This window comes from Schistocerca gregaria, chromosome 2 (assembly GCF_023897955.1).
Source record: "Schistocerca gregaria isolate iqSchGreg1 chromosome 2, iqSchGreg1.2, whole genome shotgun sequence".
Classification (NCBI taxonomy): Eukaryota; Metazoa; Arthropoda; class Insecta; order Orthoptera; family Acrididae; genus Schistocerca; species Schistocerca gregaria.
The window spans coordinates 1,046,088,665-1,046,107,415 of record NC_064921.1 but is presented as its reverse complement, the minus strand read 5'-3'; positions in this window follow the sequence as shown (position 1 = coordinate 1,046,107,415).

Genomic DNA, 18,751 nt, shown 5'->3' with positions numbered 1-18,751 from the left:
AGCTCACAAAGTGCAAAACCTGTGGGCATATATGGCATGCTGTTAAGTACATCCTCGAAGTCTTACAAATAGTCCCTCCAGCAGCTATATTTGTGATGAAAGTAGGTTCTGCACTTACAATTTGTCTCCTTCATGATGTGTGTTTCTGGATTTGAGGCTGGTCTATATTTTGCAATTAAGACTTGTTCAATGTTATTTTGACGTAGAAAATACTTCCTCTCTTTGGAAATAAATTGTTGACCATTGTAAGTATCTTCTATTTATAAAATAGTCATCAGCCAAACACCGAGATGAGTGGGGATATAGTACGGTTCACGACGCTCAGTTATGCACACATCAGCTCACTGTGGTACTGTTGTATGCAGTATTACCAACTGCCACGATTGTCACTTATTCGACTACTGTTGTAAGAAGTTGATATAGTTAATTGCCACTTCTCTGACCTTACGTTCTTTGCACTGCACTGCTGTAATACTGTCTTATGATGGTATCACTCCGGTTCTTCCTCGTCACATACAAAATCACGTATGACACTATTACCAATTGAGTATTAAATTAATTTTCAGTTCCTGCAATCGGCACTCCTATCCGAAGATTGCAAGGCCTGTCACGGTCGCCTTGTAAGCGAATGGACGAGGGTGGGGTTATAGCTTCGGCTGTGTTTGCTAATTGTACCCACACACCTCGTAAATCCAATCGTCATTCGCTTCTTCCCTTGCAGTCTAGAAGCAGCAGCTTGAGTATAGCTGTAAGAAATTATAACTAACAAGGGGAATGAAGGAGTGGCAATTACCGAAATTTAAGTTTCAGCGTAGTATAATCCATTAATGTATTTTTTTTAAATTTGCGCAACACAGGGCTGCACTGTTACACGCTTCGCAAAGTAACAAATATGTTGATACTCTGATACATATAGTAACACTACACCACAATACATCATCCCGCACTGCGATCCAGAAGCGGCGTTCGTGGCAATATAGGTATTCCAAGTTTCATTTAACGGCGCGGGTGAGATGCCCGCAGGCATCTAATCATGTTCTCGCGATTGTTCTCGTGGTTTTTTGACTTCGCGAACTGGGGACTACGTCTCATGAGGTACAACAATGATTACACAGCTTCAAACAGCTTTATAGTCACAAAATTTGCTTGTTCTCTTAGCCTGATTCCCTAACATCTTCACACCAAGCACACTGTTAAACACCTCCACATGACTCCCTCGCTCATTCTGGCGCGAAAAAATCAGAGAAGCGACCATAGCGCTGCCATCATAATCGATATCAGCGCTACTCGATACATGCTTACAAGGCCCAGATATTTAACCACCTTGACTTTGCCAAGCAGGACACTACTGATGCTTATCCGAAAGTACGGCTATGTTTTCCCTGCTCATCAGCATTATTTCTTTTTAAAGAAGAGGTGGTAAGAACTCGGCTTGTGGACCGTGGTCTGTGGCGAGTCTGTAGCGTTCAGCCTGGCTGGCACGTTTCCCCCATCGCCACGTCCCGCTGTCTGAGTGTGAGAAGGGGGAAGATCCCGTCCATGAATGAGCACGGGCTTAGAAAGCATCGCTCCTGCGAAACCCAGCTTGCTTTTTTCTCACTTGATACGCTGCGAATTGTCGATGAAAGGCAACAGGCAGATTCCACTCCGAAAAGCATTCGACACGGTACTCCACTGCAAACTATTAACGAAGGTACGAGCACACGGAATAGTCTCCCAGGTACGTGAGTCGCTGGAAGACTCCTCAAGTAATAGAACCCAGTATTTTGTCCCCGACGGCGAGTGTCAATCGGAGAGGTATCATCAGGAGTGCCCAGGGAAGCGAGACAGGATAATTGCTATTTACTATTTTCTATGTACAAAAATGATCTGGCAGAGACGTTGGACATCAATCTGCGGTAGTTCGCTGATGCTGCTGTGGTGTACAACAAGGTGTCGAAGGTCACTGACGGTAGGTTGATTAAAGAAGATCCAGACAAAATTTCTAGTCGGTGTGATGAAAGTCAGCTGGCTCTAAATTTAGAAATACATTCCTGGAAATGGAAAAAAGAACACATTGACACCGGTGTGTCAGACCCACCATACTTGCTCCGGACACTGCGAGAGGGCTGTACAAGCAATGATCACACGCACGGCACAGCGGACACACCAGGAACCGCGGTGTTGGCCGTCGAATGGCGCTAGCTGCGCAGCATTTGTGCACCGCCGCCGTCAGTGTCAGCCAGTTTGCCGTGGCATACAGAGCTTCATCGCAGTCTTTAACACTGGTAGCATGCCGCGACAGCGTGGACGTGAACCGTATGTGCAGTTGACGGACTTTGAGCGAGGGCGTATAGTGGGCATGCGGGAGGCCGGGTGGACGTACCGCCGAATTGCTCAACACGTGGGGCGTGATGTCTCCACAGCACATCGATGTTGTCGCCAGTGGTCGGCGGAAGGTGCACGTGCCCGTCGACCTGGGACCGGACCGCAGCGACGCACAGATGCACGCCAAGACCGTAGGATCCTACGCAGTGCCGTAGGGGACCGCACCGCCACTTCCCAGCAAATTAGGGACACTGTTGCTCCTGGGGTATCGGCGAGGACCATTCGCAACCGTCTCCATGAAGCTGGGCTACGGTCCCGCACACGGTTAGGCCGTCTTCCGCTCACGCCCCAACATCGTGCAGCCCGCCTCCAGTGGTGTCGCGACAGGCGTGAGTGGAGGGACGAATGGAGATGTGTCGTCTTCAGCGATGAGAGTCGCTTCTGCCTTGGTGCCAATGATGGTCGTATGCGTGTTTGGCGCCGTGCAGGTGAGCGCCACAATCAGGACTGTATACGACCGAGGCACACAGGGCCAACACCCGGCATCATGGTGTGGGGAGCGATCTCCTACACTGGCCGTACACCTCTGGTGATCGTCGAGGGGACACTGAATAGTGCACGGTACATCCAAACCGTCATCGAACCCATCGTTCTACCATTCCTAGACCGGCAAGGGAACTTGCTGTTCCAACAGCACAATGAACGTCCGCATGTATCCCGTGCCACCCAACGTGCTCTAGAAGGTGTAAGTCAACTACCCTGGCCAGCAAGATCTCCGGATCTGTCCCCCATTGAGCATGTTTGGGACTGGATGAAGCGTCGTCAAACGCGGTCTGCACGTCCAGCACGAACGCTGGTCCAACTGAGGCGCCAGGTGGAAATGGCATGGCAAGCCGTTCCACAGTACTACATCCAGCATCTCTACGATCGTCTCCATGGGAGAACAGCAGCCTGCATTGCTGCGAAAGGTGGATATACACTGTACTAGTGCCGACATTGTGCATGCTTTGTTGCCTGTGTTTATGTGCCTGTGGTTCTGTCAGTGTGATCATGTGATGTATCTGACCCCAGGGATGTATCAATAAAGTTTCCCCTTCCTGGGACAATGAATTCACGGTGTTCTTATTCCAATTTCCAGGAGTGTATGTACGCTAATGCAGATGAGTAGGAAAAACAAACCCATAATGTTCGGATACAGCATTAGTAGTGTCCTGATTGACACAGTCAGGCCGGCCAGAGTGGCCGAGCGGTTTTAGGCGCTTTAGTCTGGAACCGCGCGACCCCTACGGTCGCAGGTTCGAATCCTGCCTCGGGCATGGAGGTGTGTGATGTCCTTAGGTTAGTTATGTTTAAGTAGTTCTACGTTGTAGGGGACTGATGACCTCAGAAGTTAAGTCCCATAGTGCTCAGAGCCTTTTTTTTTTTTACATTGTCAAGTTGGTTAAATATCTGGGCCTTACTTGCGAAGCGATATGAAATGCAACGAGCATGTTAGAGCTGTGGTAGGGAAGGCAAATGGTCGACTCCGGTTCATTGGGAGAACTTTTGGAAAATGTGGTTCATCTTTAAAAGAGACCGCATATAGAATCCTTATGTGACCTATTCTTTAGTTTTTCTCAAGTGTGTGGAATCCGCATCAGGTAGGATTGAAAGAAGAGATCGAAGCAGATTAGAGGCGAGGTGCAAGATTTCTTACCGGTAGGTTCGATTGGCAAGCAAGTCTTCCGGATACGCTTCGGGAACTCAAGTGGGAATCCATGGAAGGAATAAGACATTCATTTCGAAGAACATTGCTGAAAAAGTTTAGAGAACTGGCATCTGAAGCTCACAGAAGAACTATTCTACCGCCAGCAACATACATTTCGGGTAGGGACCACAAAGGTAAGCTACGAGAAATCAGGGATCTTACGGAGAGCCGTCTCTCCCTCGCTCTATCTGCGAGTGAAACAGGAGAGGCAACGACTATTTGTGGTACACTGTACCCTCCGCCACGCACTGTGCGGTGGTTAGCAGAGTATGTAGGTAGACGTGGATGTAGATTTAGAGGACAATGGATTCGTCTTTTGTACGACTTCGTTTCATATTTCACATTTCTCATCAACACAGATAGGAAAAACAAATGTTCAGTATTATTCCATTGTTTTTGGCACGCTCAACGCATAGCTTTTATCTGATACAAACTGTCGGCATGCGGAGAAAAGCAGACAATTTGACGGATTTTCGCTCTCAATCTGCGACGTAATCGTAAGTTATTTATACTCCTGTTCAGAAAAAAAGTATAAGATCTTGAACTACCAGAGATAGGACGTTCATATTAACAGGATATATATGTTCAGCAGAAATGATTACCATTTCAGTCACCTCGGTTCAGCATGTGTCGTGTAGCCTAGTACATCTACATCTACATCTAGGTGATAACTCTGCTGCTCACAATAAAGTCCCTGGCAGAGGGTTCAATGAACCACCTTCATGCTGTCTCTCTACCGTTACACTCTCGAAAGGCACGCGGGAAAAACGAGGATTTAAATTTTTCCGTGCTAACCCCGTTTTCAATAATTTTATCGTGATGATCATTTCTCCCTTTGTAGGTGGGTGCCAACATAATGTTTTCGCAATCGGAGGAGGAAACTGGTGATTGAAATTTCATGAGAAGATCCCGTCGCAACGAAAAATGCCTTTGTTTTAATGATTGCCACTCCAGTTCACGTATCATGTCTGTGACACTTTATATCCTATTTCGCGATAATACAAAACGAGCTGCCCTTCGTTGTACTTTTTCAATGTCACCCGTCAGTCCCACCTGATGCGGATCCCACACCGCACAGCAATACTCCAGAACACGGCGGACAAGCGTGGTGTAAGCAGTCTCTTTGGTAAACCTATGTGATCGTTCCAATTTAGGTTATTTGTTATTGTAATCCCTAAGTATTTTGTTGAATTTATAGCCCTCAGATTTGTGTGACTTATCGCGTAATCGAAATTTAGCTGATTTCGTTTTGTACTCATGTGAATAACTTCACAATTTTCTTTATTCAGGGTCAATAGCCACTTTTTGCACCAGTTGGCACAGTATCCGCTCGGGGGCTGATAGCTTGCTCCATGCATGATGGCATCGACGTGTTCATGGCGCGAATGTCGTCCTGTGGTATAGCCACCCATGCTGCTTTCGCCTGGTTCCAAACTTCATCTGTGGTCGCTGGCATTGGATCACGGCGCCGCACCCCACGTTTCATCATATCTCCCACGTTTTCAAATGGCGACAAGTCTGGTGATCTGGCGGGCGAAGGGCAAAAGGCTGACGTCCTGTGACACGCGTTCGTGCAGCGTCATCTGGTCGTGCGTCGTCTTACTGCTAAATGGCGTCTAGGACGTTGTGCAGAAACGGTATAGCTACGGGTCGCAGGATGTCGTTCACGTTCGTCACACCGGTCACAGAGCCCTGGTCACGCACCAACAGCACCCCAGTCCATACGGCCTTCAGTTAGTACTGTGTGTCTTGTGTGAATGCAGTCACTGTGATGCCGCTTCCCCTGTCAGCGGCGAACTAAAATGCGGCCATCATTTTCAGACAAACAGACCTGAATTCGTCTGAAAACACCTCCTGATGCCATTCCTGCCCCCAGTGACGTCGTTCTACATACCACTGCCAACTAGTACGTTTCTGCACATTTGTCAAAGGCAAGCAGAGGTGTAGGCGACATGCAACTAACAAATGCCGTAACAAACGACCACAGACTGTCAGTTCTGATAGTGTACCATGTGTCACACTGTTCCACTGTTGCATCAGAGCCAAAAAGGAAGCAGATCTGTACTGCAAACACATTCGAATGAGGTGTCGATCTTATCGGTCTGTGGTCTGTAAGATGCGACCTGATCCACGTCGTCGTGTTCTTCGGCCTTCTGTGAACCATTCTGCGCACACCCTTTCAACTGACGAGACACTGCTACCCATAAGACCTGCAATTTTCCGCATGGATGCATCACATTCTCTCATGCCAATATTGCGCGCTCTTTCAAACTCACTGATTATGACTGTACGGTTCGCTCAACGTCTGCGGGGCATCCTGCAAGCTCGTCCAAGTAACACCTTCTGTTTATAGCGACAACGAGAGCCCAAGGTACATTTTACTGATAGAAGGTGTTGCGTCGCGATACCGATATTGACCTTGAACCCGCGGGCTGACATGGTTCTAATGCTAATCATTTCTGCAGAACGTACTTATGTAGATGTCCTGTGAATATGAACGTCCTACTGAAACGTCCCCTTAGAAAAATTATGAATTACTGTGCTGGTAAACTTCTACCTTATTTCATTTTCAAACAGCAGAGCGAAACTGAACGTACTCAGACATTTCGCTCTTTACCTATTGTAATCAACACTAAACTGACACACAATATTTTTAGCACAACGCAATCTGACTTCGAAAAATCTCTACAAAAGAATGGGCCTGACCAACAATAGCCTGAACGACTGCAATACAGCGAGCGCCACTGCTGCCAGCTAAATAAAAGATTCAAACTACCGAAAGCACTAACTACTGATAGGCATACTTAGCAAATGAAAGATTTTGACAGAGAACAAACCATGTATGTACCTTAATAGTGTTCAAAAGTCATTATATATATCATTTCATGACATCCAGTCTTACAAATTTACTGCTCTGATGGACACACGTCCAGATCATCCGCTCTCAAAACTCCGCTATCTCTCCCCCCACATCCACCGCCGCTGGCGGCTCACCTCCAACTGCCCAACGCTACGCGCTGTTCACATCCAACTGCCCAAGACTACAATAGCAAATATTTCAACAATGCAAATCAGCCACAGACTGCACACAGCACAATCAGTGATTTTCATACAGAGCGGAACATGGCGTTAACAACATAAAAACCTAAACAGCCTACTTACACTACATCTAGTCTTTCAAGGTGTTCTGGTTTTTTTTTCTCAACATGAGTGTCGTTTCAGAATCGAAAAAACTTCTTTCACAGACGTATTTTTGTAGAAATATTGTAGCTTTACAACCTCGTTATGGAGACGTGGAAACTCTACATGAGGAAAGCAGTCTAGACATCCTGGACAGTTATAGAGTTAAACGGGTTTTTGTGCAAAAAGAAATTACCTTGCACAACAGTCAGTCTCATTTCCAAACGCACAGGAGCGCTTTCTACTGAAACAGCAAACGGTCTCGAAAAGAACCAGAAAACAGGTTTTAGACTGGCAATTCTTTCAAACCTCTCGTTATTTGTAATATCCGTGAGTTTATGGAACTGCACTGTGTTTTTGTCAGATTTTATCGATTCTACAATTCGATTTTCTTTTTGAATGCATCAGCATCAAATCAGAAATAAGTTGTTTATCGCATTGCAAACGTCTAATGTGAGTAGTCTGCACTCAAGTCCAGTTAAAAATGAGAGGCCTGCGATGTTCTAATTGTCGTTCCGGCACTCCGAGATCTAAATCAAAAAATCGTTCCAGACGTAGCCCCTGACTTAACCAACGTACTTTTCAGGAATATGTAAAGTCAGCATACTCTTCATTCACTTCCATTGTAAAATTACTGCAACAGACAGCGGAGTAATGAGTGCTCCACGCTTGCAGATTTAGCACAAAGTGCTTCTTCAGACCAGAACAATGTACCCCATCTGTCGATCATTGCAATTTTTTGCTCTTTCATTTACCAACAAAATCTTTAAATTCCTTCTGAAATGTGTTATAATGTTGTTTAATAGGAAATTTACGGTACCCGTCGCTTACGACTGCATAATACATGTTGAGAATTGTCTTCCCTCCCTTCTGTCATTCCCATTCGTTTTTAATGGCTTGTGACGCTAGATCGCCCGACTGCCCCTTTTTGTGAACACAGCCACTTCATCTATGAATGTCCTTCGTACCACGAACAAACAGCAAAGAATAAATGGTGCAGACACCATGATTTTGCCAACAGAATTGGATTTTGTCGACCGAAAAAAGCAACATCGTACTACTCAATGAAACGTCGCTCTGTTCCGGGTACTCCCATGGAGGACCGAGCAAAGCCAGCCCGCCAGCACTACACTCTGGAGTCTGGCACACAGTCGCTGGACCTGGTTTGGAGTTAGCTGCCAATCACCACAACAACCAGAAATCATGTCTGGGACATCTTGCATCCTCCTACGGTCACTCTACCTCTAAACCTTCCACACACACAACAGCGTCGTCATGGAACAACCACAGATTGCCTCCCACCCTGTGCGCCAGGTCATTTATGTGTACAGAAAATAACAGTGGTCCTATCACACTCCCCTGGGGCTCTCCTGACGAAACTCTTGTCTCTGATGAACACTCGCCGACACGGATAACATGCTGGGATCTGTTACTCTGTAATTAGAAAAACAACCGGCATAAACAATTTTTTTTCTTATTTTTGATATGGCGTCGTTTCACCAAGCGCCGTCGGTAAAATCAACAGATACTATAAAGTAGCTTTAGAAATTTCGTGTGTTGTTTACTCTCAACACGTTACAAAACATATTGTTGAAACAGGAACACAAAAGTGTTTCCATTTGCACCATATTTTTTCTCATGTTGATACTGGGATAAAACTTACTTATAAAATATTGTGATAAAAACTAATCAGTGTATAAAATTTTCAGCAATAGAAACCATGTATTAATGGCAAATATTGTAAAGTTAATTATGATAATTACAGTAGCTCTAAGAAGCGCTAGAAGTATATCTAATAATTCATACACAATATATTTTTTATTTTACGTGTCCTAATGGGATTATTATTATTATTATTATTATTATTATTATTATTGTCTACAACTACATCTACATCCATAATCCGCAAGCCAACTGACGGTGTGTGGCGGAGGGTACCTCTATCGGTTCTCCCTTCTATTCCAGTCTCGTATCGTTAGTAGAAAGAAAGATTGTCGGTATGCCTCTGTGTGGGCTCTAATCTCCCTGATATTATCCTCATGGTCTCTTCGCGAGATATACGTAGGAGGGAGCAATATACTGCTTGACTCCTCGGTGAAGGTATGTTCTCGAAAATTCAACAAAAGCCCATGCCGAGCTACTGAGCGTCTCTCTTGCAGAGTCTTCCACTGGAGATTATCTATCATATCCGTAACACTTTCGCGATTACTAAATGATCCTGTAACGAAGATCGTTGCTCTCCGTTGGATCTTCTCTATCTTTTCTATCAACCCTGTCTGGTGCGGATCCCACACCGGTGAGCAGTATTCAAGCGGTGGGCGAACAAGTGTACTTACCCTACTTCGTTTGTTTTAGGACTGCATTTCCTTAGGATTTTTCCAATGACTCACAGTCTGTCATCTGCTCTACCGACGATTAATTGTATATGGTCTTTTCTTTTTAAATCACTCCTAATGCCTACTCCCTGCTAATTTATGGAATTAACTGCTTTCCAGTTGCTGACCTGCTATATTGTAGCTAAATGATAAAGAATCTTTCGTTCTAAGTATTCACAGCACATTACACTTGTCTACATTGAGAATCAAATGCCATTCCCTGCACCATGCGTCAATTCGTTGCAGATCCTCCTGTATTTCAGTTCATCTACATCTACATCTACATGATTACTCTGCAATTCACATTTAAGTGCTTGGCAGAGGGTTCATCGAACCACAATCATACTATATCCCTACCATTCCACTCCCGAACAGCGCGCGGGAAAAACGAACACCTAAACCTTTCTGTTCGAGCTCTGATTTCTCTTGTTGTATTTTGATGATCATTCCTACCTATGTAGGTTGTGCTCAACAAAATATTTTCGCATTCGGAAGAGAAAGTTGGTGACTGTAATTTCGTAGATAGATCTCGCCGCTACGAAAAACGTCTTTGCTTTAAAGACTTCCATCCCAACTCGCTTATCATATCTGCCACGCTCTCTCCCCTATTACGCGATAATACAAAACGACCTGCCCTTTTTTGCACCCTTTCGATGTTCTCGGTCCATCCCACCTGGTAAGGATCCCACACCGCGCAGCAATATTCTAACAGAGGACGAACGAGTGTAGCGCAAGCCGTCTCCTTAGTGGACTTGTTCCATCTTCTAAGTGTCCTGCGAATGAAACGCAACCTTTGGCTCACCTTCCCCACAATATTATCTATGTGGTCTCTCCAACTGAAGTTGTTCGTAAATTTTGCATCCAGGTACTTAGTTGAATTGATAGCATTGAGAATTCTACTATTTATCGAGTAATCGAATTCCAATGGATTTCTTTTGGAATTCATGTGGAACACCTCATACTTATCGTTATTTAGCGTCAACTGCCACCTGCCACACGATACAGCAATCTTTTCTAAGTCGCTTTGCAACTGATACTAGTCTTCGAAATGACCTTACCAGACGGTAAATTACAGCATCATATTTGCGAACAACCTAAGAGAACTGCTCAGATTGTCACCCAAGTAATTTCTATAGATCAGGAACAGCTGATGTCACAGGACGCTTCCCTGGGGAACACCTGATATCACTTCAGTTTTACTCGATGATTTGCCGTCTATTACTACGAACTGCGACCTTCCTGACAGGAAATCACGAATCCAGTCGCACAACTGAGACGATACCCCATAGGCACGCAGCTTGATTAGAAGTCGCTTGTGAGGAACGGTGTCAAAAGCTTTCCGGAAATCTAGAAATACGGAATCAACATGAGATCCCCTGTCGATAGCGGCCATTACTTTGTGCGAATAAAGAGCTAGCTGCGTTGCACAAGAACGATGTTTCCTGAAACCATGCTGATTACGTATCAATAGATCGTTCCCCTCGAGGTGATTCATGATGTTTGAATTCAGTATAAGCTCCAAAACCCTACTGCAAACCGACGTCAATGATATAGGTCTGTAGTTCGATAGATTACTCCTACTACCCTTCTTAAACACTGGTGCGACTTGAGCAATTTTCCAATCTGTAGGTACAGATCTATCTGTGAGCGAGCGGTTGTATATGATTGCTAAGTAGTGAGCTATTGTATCAGCTTAATCTGAAAGGAACCTAATCGGTATACAATCTGGACCTAAAGATTTGCCTGTATCAAGCAATTTCAGTTGCTTCGCCACCCCTAAGGTATCTACGTCTAAGAAACTCATGCTAGCAGCTGTTCGTGTTTCAAATTGTGGAATATTCCATTCGTCTTCCCTGTTGAAGGAATTTCGGAAAACTGCGTTCGATAACTACGCTTTAGCGGCACAGTCGTCGGTAACAGTTCCATCGGCACTGCGCAGCGAAGGTGTTGACTGCGTCTTGCCGCTTGTGTACTTTACATACGACCAGAATTTCTTCGGATTTTCTACCAAATTTCGAGACAGTGTTTCGTTGTGGAACCTATTAAAGGCATCTCGCATTGAAGTCCGTGCCAAATTTCCCGCGTCTGAAAATTTTAGCCAATCTTCGGGATTTCGCGTTCTTCTGATCTTCGCATGCTTTTCCGTTGCCTCTGCAACAGCGTTTGGACCTGTTTTGTGTAGCATGGTGGATCCGTTCCATTTCTTACCAGTTTATAAGGCATGAATCTCTCAATTGCTGTTGCTACTATATCTTTGAATTTGAGCCACATCTCGTCTACATTTGCATAGTCAGTTCGGAAGGAATGGAGATTCTCTTTTAGGAAAGCTTCTATTGACACTTAATCCTCTTTTTTAAATAAAATTATTTTGCGTTTGTTTCTGGTGGATTTGGAAGAAACGGTATTGAGCCTAGCTACAACGACCTTGTGATCACTAATTCCTGTATCAGTCATGATGCTCTCTATTAGTTCTGCATTGTTTGTGGCTAAGAGGTCAAGTGTGTTTTCGCAATCATTTACAATTCGCGTGGGTTCGTGGACTAACTGCTCGAAATAATTTTCGGAAAAAGCATTTAGGACAAGCTCGGAAGATGTTTTCTGCCTGCCACCGCTTATGAACAAGTATTTTTGCCAACATAACGAGGGAAGGTTGAAGTCCCCACCAACTATAAAAGTATGAGTGGGGTAATTATTTGTTACGAGACTCAAATTTTCTCTGAACTATTCAGCAATGTATTACATATTCTATAGCAAGCTGGAAAGTCTCTTGAGAATTTTTAATCTGTGAAAGTGAACTTTATCATTTACGAAGTTCTACTGAGAGTTTTCGCTAGGTATTTCTAGTTCTTTAAATAATTTCATTAGGTGCCTTTCAATAGCATGGTGAAGTCTCTTAACCACACTTTCTACAACTACATCTACGCCTACATGGTTACTCTGCAATTTACACTTAAGAGCCTGGCAGAGGGTTCATCGAACCATTTTCATACTACTTCTCTACCATTCCACTCTCGAATGGCGCGTGGGAAAAAGGAAAACTTAACACCTTAATCTTTCCGTTCTAGCTCTGATTTCTCTCAATTTATTATGATGATCATTTCTCCCTACGTAGGTGGGTGTCAACAAAATATTTTCGCATTCGGAATAGAAAGTTGGTGACTGAAATTTCGTAAATAGATCTCGCCGCAAAGAAAACCGCCTTTGTTTCAGTGACTACCACCCCAACTCGTGCATCCTATGAGCGACACTCTCATCCCTATTGGGCGATAACACGAAACGAGTTGCCCTTCTTTGCACTTTTTCGATGTCCCCCGTCAATTCTACCTGGTAAGGATCCCATAAAGCGCAGAAATATTCCAGCAGAGGACGGACAAGTGTAATGTGGGCTGTCTCTTTAGTGGGCTTGTCGGATCTTGTAAGTGTTCTGCCAACAAAGCGCAGTCTTTGTTTCGCTTTCCCTACAATATTATCTATGTGGTCTTTCCAATTTACGTTGCCCGTAATTGTAATTCCTTGGCATTTAGTCGAATTAACAGCCCTTAGATTTATCATACACCCAAAATTTATCGGATTTTTTTAGCACCCATGTGGATGTCCTGCACTTTTCTGTGTTTAGTGCCAATTGCTACTTTTCGCATCATACAGAAATTCTCTCTTTTAGTATTTCTCAATATTGAAATTGTAACAGTTAGAGGTTTAACCTAAAATCCAGTATGAATGCCATACTTTTTCTTTAAATGGCGAATCCAATGATTTGTCCACTGTCCCAGCTCCTAATTTTGGGGCGTAATTGGTCTTCCCCGTGTTTATAGTTATTTTCAGACAGGTAACAATATTTGAGCATATTTCTCAGGATTTAAGAGCCTTAAGCAGACAGTCATGGGGTAATGTTCATTATGCTTGGTATAGACAATATCAGAAATATTTAAATTCCTTTTGTTCATTAGCACCTATTTAAAGAAAGAATTTGTCGAAATAGTGGACATAAAAACATTTTCGTTGTCTACAAAAGCATGTATCGGCTCCTGGCAAAATTCATATTATATGTGGTAAAAAAAGAGAACAGAATAATTGAACTGGATGATTGTAATTGCGTGGACAATGATTTTGTGAACTTTATGTAATACAGAGAAAACGTTATGTGTCATGTTTTATACTTGTATAGAATTATGTACCGATTTTTTAAAAAGATAATATCTGTGCCGGCGAGTACTGAAACCACCACAGACGATACTTATTAAATGTCAAACAAAGATGAGAATATGTCACAACGAGTATAAATAGTCGTGACCGAGCATTAATTTCTCTGTCGTCTTCTTGGAGTTACGTGAGCAGGAAGAGCCCGCGACGCTACATTGTATGCTTGTGGAGCATTCTTTTCTCAAGATTGAGAGAAGGACGCCATTAGACATTTATCTGTAAAGATGTGTAATAATTTAATCTGTCCAAATGTTTTGAAAGAGTTACTAAGTGAAAACTTTCATTATGATTGGTAATAAGCTTGCCTGGTATTTTATCCCATCCTATCTCAGCTATTTAAACATTATTCGTGGTGCAGAGCTGTGCTACGAACGAACGAGCCGCTGCCGCGGCGCATTCAAACTGCGTTAAGTGAAACCAATCATATCGCAATGAAGCGGACAGGTAATAGTGAACTAAAATTATTTCTTTCAGCGTTCGGAATTGCAGGGCACAGCAGCAGATTTTATGATGTGTTTTACAGGTAGACGCGGGCTGCGGATGATATATTATTAACAGTGCAAAAAGATAATTTATCTTCAGAACATAAAAGAAATCTTGCTGTGCGTAGTTGTGGTCTGGCAAACATTATAGTAAAAACATCTTTTTCTATAATGATAGTCTCATGTTCTCGTGTTAGGCGTGGTACTTACTGGTGTTTTACTGTTAACAAAAATCGACTGCGAAATTTTGATGTTGAACAAACATTGTGTACTGTAACATCAGTACTGACAACGAAATAATTTTCAGTAACCTTTTCAATAACTGTAAAGTAAGGAAGATATATTAATCTTTCTAGCGAGCTACAGTAACGAAACAATTTTCCTTTAATAGAAAGCCAGATCCAAAATAATAAAACATAATATATTTTGTTTTGTTGAAAATTAATGATCCAAAGAAAGTTACAGCACAGCATCCCTAAAAAATATTTCATGGCTCTTTTCGTAGCAACATATTTTATCTCATATATTACTCGTTACGCGAGCAATAACAAAGCAGAGAGCCAACGAAAAGCACCACAAAAGACAAAATAATTTTCACGGATATGAGCGTATCAAAGTAAAGATTTCATTCTGATGATTGTTAAGTAGGAAGTAACGTTAAATAAAATGCAGTGCCAGAAACCACAATGTGACTAACATCTTAAAAATCATTAAGAATTTTTGTATCATGTCAAGTTTTGTGTGTATGATTAAATCAGTACTTTATAAGAGGTAGCTTTGTGTATAGAAGTGCACTATATTGGGAATCAGAGCGAATGTTCATTGCTGTGCCATTTGTCTGCTGCACATTCTCGCCATGAGATCAGCGTGTCGTGTGTGCGTCCTATTTCACAATGGATGCAGGGAGAGAGAACCAGCGAGGTGTAGCGATGTTTCCGACTGCGGGCGGAGTCTCAAGAGAGAGCATTTCGTGCCCGAGTCTCTCCTGTCTGTGGCGAACGCAGTACTTCATGTGCGCTTGCATGTGCGTCAAATGAAATACAGCAGTTGGCCAGGACTGACAGTGCTCCAGTGCATGCTGCCTTTGGAAATGAAAGACGGCTGACGGTGGAAGACGGCTGACGGTGGAAGAGATTCGTCTCATGCTAGGCATAAGTTACGGTACCACTGACGCCATCATGACAGAGCATCTGAGGCTCCAGAAGATCTATGCATACTGGGTTACCCACAGCCTGACGGAGGAGCTGACGTTGAACAGAAATTCGATATGACTGCAGCACCTGGAAGGTTCCTGTCGGGAGACAGAACATAGTGCCATAATTTTGAGCCAGAAAGGAAACGTCATGGCCAACAATGGAAGTATATACACTACTGGCCATTAAAATTGCTACACCATGAAGATGACGTGCTGCAGACGCGAAATTTAACCGACAGTAAGAAGATGGTGTGATATGCAAATGATAAGCTTTAAAGGGCATTCACGCAGCGTGCCGACATGAGGAAAGTTTCCAACAGATTTTTCATACACAAACAGCAGTTGACCGGCGTTGCCTGGTGAAACGTTGTTGTGATGCCTCGTGTGAGGAGGGGAAATGCGTACCATCACGTTTCCGACTTTGATAAAGGTCGAATTGTAGCCTATCGCGATTCCGGTTCATCGTATTGCGACATTGCTGCTCGCGTTGGTCGAGACCCAATGACTGCTAGCAGAATGTGGAACCGGTGGGTTCAGGAGGGTAATACGGAACGACCTCGTATCACTAGCAGTCGAGATGACAGGCATCTTATCCGCATGCCTGTAACGGATCGTGCTGCCACGTCTCGATCCCTGAGTTAACAGATGGGAACATTTGCAAAACAACAACCATCTGCACGAACAGTTCGACGACGTTTCCAGCAGCATGGACTATCAGCTCGCAGCCGGCCGAAGTGGTCGTGCGGTTCTAGGCGCTGCAGTCTGGAACCGCGGGACCGCTACGGTCGCAGGTTGGATGTGTGGCATGTCCTTAGGTTAGTTAGGTTTAACTAGTTCTAAGTTCTAGGGGACTAATGACCTCAGACATTGAGTCCCATTGTGCTCAGAACCATTTGAACCATTTTATCAGCTCGCAGACCATGGTTCGGTTACCCTTGACGCTGCATCACAGACAGGAGCGCCCTCGATGGTGTACTCATCGACGAACCTGGGTGCACGAATGGCAAAACGTCATTTTTTTTCGAATTAATCCAGGTTCTGTTTACAGCATCATGATGGTCGCATCCGTGTTTGTCGACATCGCGGTGAACACACATTGGAAGCGTGTATTCGCCATTGCAATACTGGCGTATCACCCAGCGTGATGATATGGGGTGCCATCGGTTAACGTGTCGGTCACCTCTTGTTCGTATTGACAGGAATTTTGAACAGTCGACGTTACATTTCAGAGTTTCTGTACGGGCCTTTCTGGATATAGAAAATGTTCGACTGCTGCCCTGGCCAGCACATTCTCCACCTCTCTCACCAGCTGAAAACGTCTGGTCAATGGTGGCCGAGCAACTGGCTCCTCACAATACGCCAGTCACCAATCTTCATGAAGTGTGGTATCGTGTTGAAGCTGCATGGGTAGCTGTACCTGTTCACGTGATCCAAGCTCTGTCTGACTCAATGCCCAGGCGTATCAAGGCCAGAGGTGGTTGTTCTGAGTACTGATTTCTCAGCATCTATGAACCCAAATTGTGTGAAAATATAATCACATGTCAGTTCTAGTATAATATATTTGTCCAATGTATACCCGTTTATCACCTGCATTTCTTGTTGGTGTAGCAATTTTAATGGCCAGTAGTGTAGATTTGTCCTCCCCCCCCCCCCTTCCCCACCACCCCCAACACCGAAATAATAAAAAACACCAGCTCTTGGGCTCTTGGAAAGTCATAACGGTCTTTTTCTTTCACTGCAAGGCTCCGCTGCTGATAGACTTTCTGGAACACGGCGCTACATTTAACGCACAGCAGTACGTGGACACTTGGCAAAAACCTGGAGCACTCCTAGTTCAAACGCCAAGGAATGTTTACTTATGGCGTCATTCGAAGTCATTCTAATGTCCGCCCCCATATCGCCAACGTTGTTTTCAACTACGTCGCAGAGGTTTCGCTGCGAAGCCATTACACACCCTCCATACAGTGCCGATTTCTCTCCACGATATTTCCATATTTTTGGTGCCTTGAAGAAAGACGCTCGTGGCCAGTCGATTTGCTTCCGACGAAAATGTGCACGCCTGGGTACAGTCATGGTTCTGCCGGCATCCGCAAACATTTTTCGGTGAAGGCATTGACCATCGTCTCTCACAGAGGGTAAACGTATTGACAGCCATGGCGACAGCTTTTGAAATAATAAACAGTGTATTTAACTTCTTTTCCGTTTGTCTCGTATTCATTTGACTATCACTTAAAATGTAAGAATGAAGACAACAATTATTTTTTAAAATTATGGTTAATTAATTAATTTATATTGTCCTACTTCAAATTAACTTTCAAAATGTTGTTGGATCCCACTGTGGAAGTCTGCCTATAGGGAGGTGATTATTGGATGATTTTGTACTGTGTCTGTGTACACACTCCGATTCTGGACGCTCCAGAGATATTAATCCAAGTCCAGGCAAGATCACTCGCCATAGGGGCCAAACATAAAGGCCTAATGAATGTGAAGCAATTAATTATATTGGTGGTCCTGACTAATTATCTGTATCTGACTTCATTAAAGTAAAGCTCGTCCCTCCATACGATCTAAAAGTTTCAATTCTGTAAGAGTTCGTGAGTATATTAGCACACACTGAATTAAATGAAACTGTTCAACAGTAAACTTCAAACAATAACTGCGGCAAAATACTACCACGTTAGTAACATTGGAGCTACGAATCACAAGATCATAAATGTCGTAACGAATTCTTGCATACATTCTGAAAAACATCGTTATACTACGACGCCGTATTTTCCTTCACTATCTATCGGTCCATGCCCGACAGTGCAAGGCATCAATATGTTCCAAAAAGTCAAGCCCGAAAACGCGATTTTTCAGCGTTGTCGTATCTCGGGTTGTGTTGATCACAGAGATGGAGGGGGAGGGGGGGGGAGGGGGTAAAGTGTCTTGGAGAGCCCTTGGCCTAGTGACCATTTGTAAAACAATCGGGGAAACGAGCCTATTGTAGCTACTGTACAGTACAGGATGAAAATTAAATCGCTAACCACTTCGTCCAGCGCACGGTAAATTGAGCAGATCGGTTGGTTCTTTAGCATCTGGTGTGGTCTAGAGTACACCTTAGGTGGCTTATAAAAGTACCATTTGTTCACGGGTGGTTTCTGAAAAAAAAATCCGAAAACGCATTATTTTTTGGGTACGAAAAGTACCAATTTTGGGGATGACCGCTTCTGTTCATTCCAAATCGTCGAAATTTTTACCGTATGTTCTCAAATGATATTCTCGA